This window comes from Colossoma macropomum, unplaced genomic scaffold (assembly GCF_904425465.1).
Source record: "Colossoma macropomum unplaced genomic scaffold, Colossoma_macropomum, whole genome shotgun sequence".
Lineage (NCBI taxonomy): Eukaryota > Metazoa > Chordata > Actinopteri > Characiformes > Serrasalmidae > Colossoma > Colossoma macropomum.
In genome coordinates, this window is record NW_023496030.1 from 15,447 (window position 1) to 22,156 (window position 6,710).

General features: G+C 37.0%; 1 long non-coding RNA gene across 1 annotated transcript; it reads left to right on the forward strand.

Annotated features, from left to right (window-relative positions):
• The first annotated feature begins 3,793 nt into the window (after positions 1-3,793).
• On the forward strand, positions 3,794-6,710 carry LOC118804072. The gene is made up of 2 exons (XR_005006959.1): positions 3,794-3,859; positions 6,614-6,710. It is a non-coding gene; the product is annotated as an uncharacterized LOC118804072 (long non-coding RNA).

Sequence of the window (6,710 nt, forward strand, 5' to 3'; positions counted from 1 at the left end):
TAGACGTTCAAAAATATTTTTGGAGATTTGAGGCTCTGGTCCACTAAACATGAGCCAACCCATTAGAATAGGGACAAAAAAGTAAAACAAAGGGAAGAATACAGACAAAGAAAGCTCTGAGTTTCAGGCAAGGGTCCAGAATCAAATTCTCTGCCATTTTACCTCTTACAGAAAAGGGTCCACTAAGCAAGAACCAACCCCTTCAACTAGGGACTATAAAATTGGGATGAAAGCTTTGAGGCTCAGGAAATGGCCCAGTACCAAATACCCAGCAATTTCATTTCTAAATTAAGAGATTAGGGATGGGTCTATAATGTTGGAACTTGGAGGCCCAAGATTTTTAAAAGAAAAACACTGAGCTCCATGCCCAGGGTCTACTAACCAAGAACTAGCCACTTAGAATAGGGATAAATTTTTTTGGTTGGAATCTCTGATGCCTAGGCCAAACAACTTTTAACCATGAGTCAGCAAAATAGCCTTAAAAAATAAAATCTGTGATGAGAGCTCTGAGGCAAAGTCCAAATGTCCACTAACCAAGAACCATCCACTTAGAATCAAGACAGTTTTTTTTTAACCAAATCCCTGAACTGACACAAAAAGGCCAAGTGTCAATTTACCAAGAACAATCCCATTAAAGGAGGTCAAGGCTCAGGGCCTTTTAATCAATGCCTTGACCTGTAGCCATGATTGGAAAGAAATTGTGAGGATAGCTTTGAGAGCCAGGCACGGTTGAGTTCTCAAGATGACGCCATTTAGCCTGTTCAGAATAAAATTTGGAATGGGAGCTCTGAGGCCAAGTACCAGCATCTTCTAACCAACTCACAACTCCTTTGAATAAGGCAAAGAAAACTGAATGGGACTTCTAAGGCCCAGGCCCAGAGCCTCATATTCAAGACCCAGCCATTTAGACTATAAAGAACAAATTCTGGGATCGGATGCACAGGTCCCAGGTCCACTAACTAGTCATGCTTCCTCTAAAGAATAAGACTTTATAAGATACTACAAGCGATTTAGAGGAGCTTGTCATGGAAAAGAACAATATGCAGAATATTATAACCAAATCCCTGAAATCCCTGAACTGGTTGAAAAAAATGCAATGGAAGCTCTGAGGCCCAGGCAAGGGTCTAGTACTCAATACCCTGTCATTTTATCTCTAAAGAATAAAATTAGGGATGGGAGCTCTGTGGTTCATGATCAGGTTCCTCTAACTGTGAACCAACAACGTAGAACAGGGATGACAAATCTAGATGGGAATTCTGAGGCTCAGGGTCTAATATCCATGACTCAGCCAAACAGCCTTGAAAAAAAAAAAAAATCTGGGATGTAAACTGAGAGGCAAAGGCCAAGGGTCCATTAACCAACACGCAAACACTTAGAATAAGGTTTATAATATTGGAATGGGAACCTGGAGGCAGGCCCAGGACTTTTTAACCAAAATTATGGGTTGTAGCCATGGTTGAAAAGAAATTGCAACAAGCTCTGAGGCTCAGGTCCAACATCTTCTAGTTGACATAAAACCTGTTAGAATAGATCCAAGAAATTTGGATGGGAGGTACAGGCCAAGGGCCTCATTCTGCTCTTATTCTGAAAACCCAGCCAAGTTACCTATAAAAATTCTGAGAGATGAGATCTGAAAAATTCTGTAATGTGTGTTCTGAGGCCCTGGACAGAAGTCCACTAACTAAGACCCAACTCTTTAGAATAGGGACAATATAATTAGAATGAAAGCTTTGAGGCTCTCAGTAACCAACACCCAGCCATTTTATCACTAAAGAATAGGATTTGGGGTGGGAGGTCCATGTGCAGGGTCCAACAAGACCCAACTTCTTTGAATAGAGATAAGAAATTTAAATGGGAGCTCTGGTGACCAGGCCAAAGGTCCTTTACCCACAGCCCAGCTGTTTATCTTTGACAGAATAAAATCTAAGATGTGAACTCTGAGGCAAAGGCAACGAGTGCCCTAACCAACACCCAGCCCTTTTAAATAGAGACTACAATATTTGAATGCTTATTTATAGACTCATTGTCTTTTTAACCAGCACCCTGAACTGTAGCTATGGTTGAAAAGAAACTGCAGTGAAAGCTATGAGGCCCAGGTAAGAGTCTAGTACCCAAGACCCAGCCACGTAGCATTCAATGAATAAAATTTGGAACGGGAGTTCTGAGACCCTGGACCATTGTCAGCTCCAACTCACAATCCCTTTGAACAGGGCCAAGACATTGAATGGGAGCTCTTGGGCCCAGGTCCCATATTCAAGACCTAGGCACTTGTACTTTAAGGAATTATTCCTAGGATGTGAGCTCTGAGGCTTTGGTCCGTGCATTATTGACCAAGAGTCACCCCAGAAGAATAGGGACAAAAAATTGGTATGAATGATCTGAAGTCCAAGCATTGGTCCACAACCCAATTCTCTGCCGTTTGCCTCTAAAGAAAAAAATATTTGCTATGGGAGCTCTGAGGCACAGGCCCAGAGGCTTCTATTCAAAGAACCAGCCAATCTGGACCAGAAATTTTGGTGGGAATTCTAAGGCCTAAGCCAAAAGGTTCTAGTACTCACGACCCAGCCACATAGCCTTGAAAGAATAAAATGTGATATGTGAGCTCCAAGACCAAGGGTACAAAAGGCAAAATCAACCCCCTTAGAATAGGGTCTATAACTAACTTTATAACTTTTTAAACTAACACTCTGACCTATGATCATGGTTGAAAAGAAATTGTGAGGATAGCTTTGAGGGCCATGCAGAGGTGTAGTACCATGGATCCTCCTGTCGGAACAGAACCCCTTAGAATAGGGCAAAGAAATTTGAAAGTGAGGTCTGAGGCCAAGGCCCAGAATCTCACACTCAAGGCCCAAACATTTAGCCTCTAAGAATAAGATTTGGGATGAGAACTCAGAGGCCCAGGGTTCTGTTACTAAGAAAAAACTCTTACAATAGGGACAGGAAATTTTGATTGGAGATCTAAGGCCCAGGCTCAAGGTCTATCATCTACAACCCAACCATTTACCCCTTTAAAAAATAAAATCTAAGATGTAAGCTCTGGGCTGCTTGTCCAAGGTCCTTTAACCAAGACCATTAGAAAAGTGACAGTAATATTGGAATGGGTGCTTGGAGGACCATTTACTGTGTCATTCAACCAAAACGAAATTGCGATGAAAGCTCCGAGGCCAAAATAGTGAATGAAATGCTGTCTGAATGGCGTATTGCTGCCATCTAGAGGGTAGAGTGGAGTAATAACATTTTCTATATATCTCGAGCTAATTAGCCCAACAAAATGTTCTTGAGACAATTATCTCTAGATAATTATATCGGGATATATGATCTTTAGATAATTATGCCAAGAAAGTTATCCCGAGAAATTTATTTTGGAATAATAATCGCAAGGTGAAAAAATAATAATGGACTATTTAAACAAGTCCACCATGTCCTGTGGTATGATTATCATTTACGCTTGTTGAAAGTTGTTTCAGAAAACAGAAAGAGGAGTTAATAGGAAGATTAACAGATTTGTTCAGTAAAACTACATTTATGAGCTATGTGAAATTTTACATACAAAGTGTATGTCTTTGACCTCATTGTGTACTAAAAAATCTAAGAGAATAGTTCCAAGTTTTTTTAATGTGATGTCAGGGCATGAAATTCTCCAACAAATATCTTCCCTGGGAGGACTATTAAACCCTAATATTAAAACATTTCTTCCTCTGTTATCCTTATTCCCACTTCAGTCAACCTTTCAACGAGGTTCAGTTGTTCAGTTCATATATACTGTAGGTGGCAACAACGAGTCCCTGCGTTCAGTGTGACATAACGCAGTAAAAGAAGAACCAATTTAGCACGTTTGCAGAGACCTCTTTGAGCTGTAAGTTACACATTGTCTTCTATTTTTCCTGTTTCTGCTTACATGTTTTTCTGACGTACAGCTCTAATGAGAACCGTGCCGTCAGTTTCTTAGCGTTTTGTTGTCAAATAGGCAGCTGTAAGCACAGTTGAGTAGAGTGGCCTAAAACTCTTCAAGTACTCAGTTCCCTATTGCAGTAACCTAGATTTCTAGTCCAGCATCTATCAGCATAGGAAGGGAGGTTTGTTGGGCACTTATTTGCTATTTTTGGATAATCTTGAACTAAAATAAAAAGTAAAACAGAACAAACAGCAAAACAGAATTGCATTAAAAGGGTCAGCGTAATCAGTAGGATTTTTTAAATGATTTTTTTCTCACAAAATACTTAATTATAAGTTTTACAAAGTTGGAATTTAAGTGCATTTAACTTAATGTAAATGAAACCAGTCACAACAGGAAAATGTCTTGTTCATGACAATCCTGTTAAAGCATTGTATCCAAAATGTCAATAATTTCATTGTGTCCCGTTTATGGCCCTGTATCTAATATGAAAAAAGTGATATCTCCAAATGTTAACTTTTAATCAATATTTCATTCGCAAACAAGTTTTTTAAAGGAAAGATTTCAAAGGTTTTCAAAGATTATTAAGAATTTTAATATTTTGTCTGATATTTATTTGCGTAAATTATATAAATTTCATTGTTCTAAAGGCACTTAATACATTTTTACTAAAAATATTTCTTATCTTGTCTCATCTTGTCCTGTAATGTGACATCATGTCATGTAGTGTGACATAATTAAAAAAAAAAAAATTAAATGGCTTTTATGAAGGTTCAGTTAATCCAATCCTCATGTGTTTTAACTATAAAAAGAAAATGGAGCATTTTCATCGGGATGTTATCGTTTATAAGATAGTTCGACTACTGTGAACGATAACAATGGCTACAAGTAACGAATGGAATTGGAAAAACAGCTATAAATAATGCACACATGCAAAGTATTTATTATAGTTTGCATAAAGGGATCCTTAAACTTTGAATACAAATATAGATATGTAAAATTATTGTTCTGTATATTTTTTTATTTTACTGCAATTTGATGACACACCACAGGACAATTTGTATCTGGGGCTGTGAGAAAAGCTTATAAAATGGTAGAAAAAGAAAAATTATCTGATGAACACTAGCAGTTAAGGACAATTCAGAACATTAGAATTTCATAAAATTCTTATAAAAATGAGAAGCTTGTTAAAAAAAATCTGTTTCACCTCCATTTGTCAAGTACCCCTAAACAGCTGACACTGACAAAGTGCAACAAGTCAGTAACAAAGTACTGAATTATAAAGTAGCAGAGGGGAACTGGATTAATGTTAAATACTCAAGAAGAGGATACCATATCTCATACAATTTACAAGTGGAGCTTCATAATGTAGTTCTCAATTTCTCAAGTTTAACAAAATATAAGAGATCTTGCAGCCAACAAAAAAACAGATGGTGGAGTAAGTGATTTCCACCTGAGTAAAATAAGCCTTCTAGCTAATAGAGTAGCAAATGCCATTAAAACCGTTCTGTAGCTTAGAATAGATGGCAACACTCCAAACAAGATGATTACAGAATCAACTGGTACTTTCAGAATCTTAGAAAGAACTTGGAGTATATCAGACCAAAATTTATGAAGAGAAGGACAAGATTAAAAACATATGGATTGAAGAGGCTGGGGCCTGTTGACAAGACAACTTATATATCACTGTTGTCGGAAGAAAACCTTGTATCTCCATTTTTGACGTTTTTCAGTTTTTGACATAATTTGAAAATACCTGTTGTCCTTTACATCATATGTACATTTCATGATGAATTAATGGACTAAAAGAAATTACCCAAAATGGAAAAAAGTCTGGTTCCATTGACTTACATTAAAAGTAGAGTAGGTTTTTTCCTTCTGCTATAACCTCTTATTCTCCAGGGTATATTTTGTTTTTTCCATCTGAATTTACATGCCCAAATTATAAGGGAAATTATTCAGTAACTGCATGAAATAAATGTAAATTTTTATTTTATTTATTTAATTTTTTTTTGCTATAAGCTTCCCCTTTAAATTAACAGAAAATGTGTTTTATGATCATACACATATTGTTATATGCTTACAATTTACTGCTGAAAGCCAAAAATCTAAGACGCTCTTTGTATCTTTTTATAAAAATAATTTTTACAGAGCATATCACTGAAGAGACACCATCTGGGATTCAGTTTATAGCTCAGATTTGTGGAAAATGGGTCAACTTTCAGTAGAAAAAAAATTGCGAGTTCAGCTTCTTTTATTGTAAGGGTTTAAAATTACATTACCCATCTATTTGACTGGAAAGAAGACAGTTACAGCTCTCATATGACACCCACCTTTTGAATGTAGCTTATGAAATATGAAAGTTATGAAGAATATGACGTGTTTTGGAACCACCGGTGCTCCCACAGAGTTGAAAAGGGTAAAGTTGTCATTTTGGACATACAAGGTTTTCCTCTGACAATAGTGACATGGAATTTTTTTGAAAGCTTAACATTATTATCATTCCAGTGAGTATGATAAAGGATTTTGAATTGTATCAGGCCATGTCTGAGTTAAGAGGATAACTGAACACAATGCAAAATTGCTGCCCATATGTCATCCCCCAATTATTCATCAAGATCCTTTTCCCACTGGCTCTTAGTAGTACAGAGAGGATAATTATATACTGAAAATTTCTAGCGTACATATTTGATGTTACACCTTTCTCGTTTATAGCCGACCTTAGGAAAACGACAATGGTGGAGCTGTCTGGTTTAGTGAAGATGGCCTGCAAGAAAAGGACTAAGAAATATGTAAAACCTTAATTCTGTGG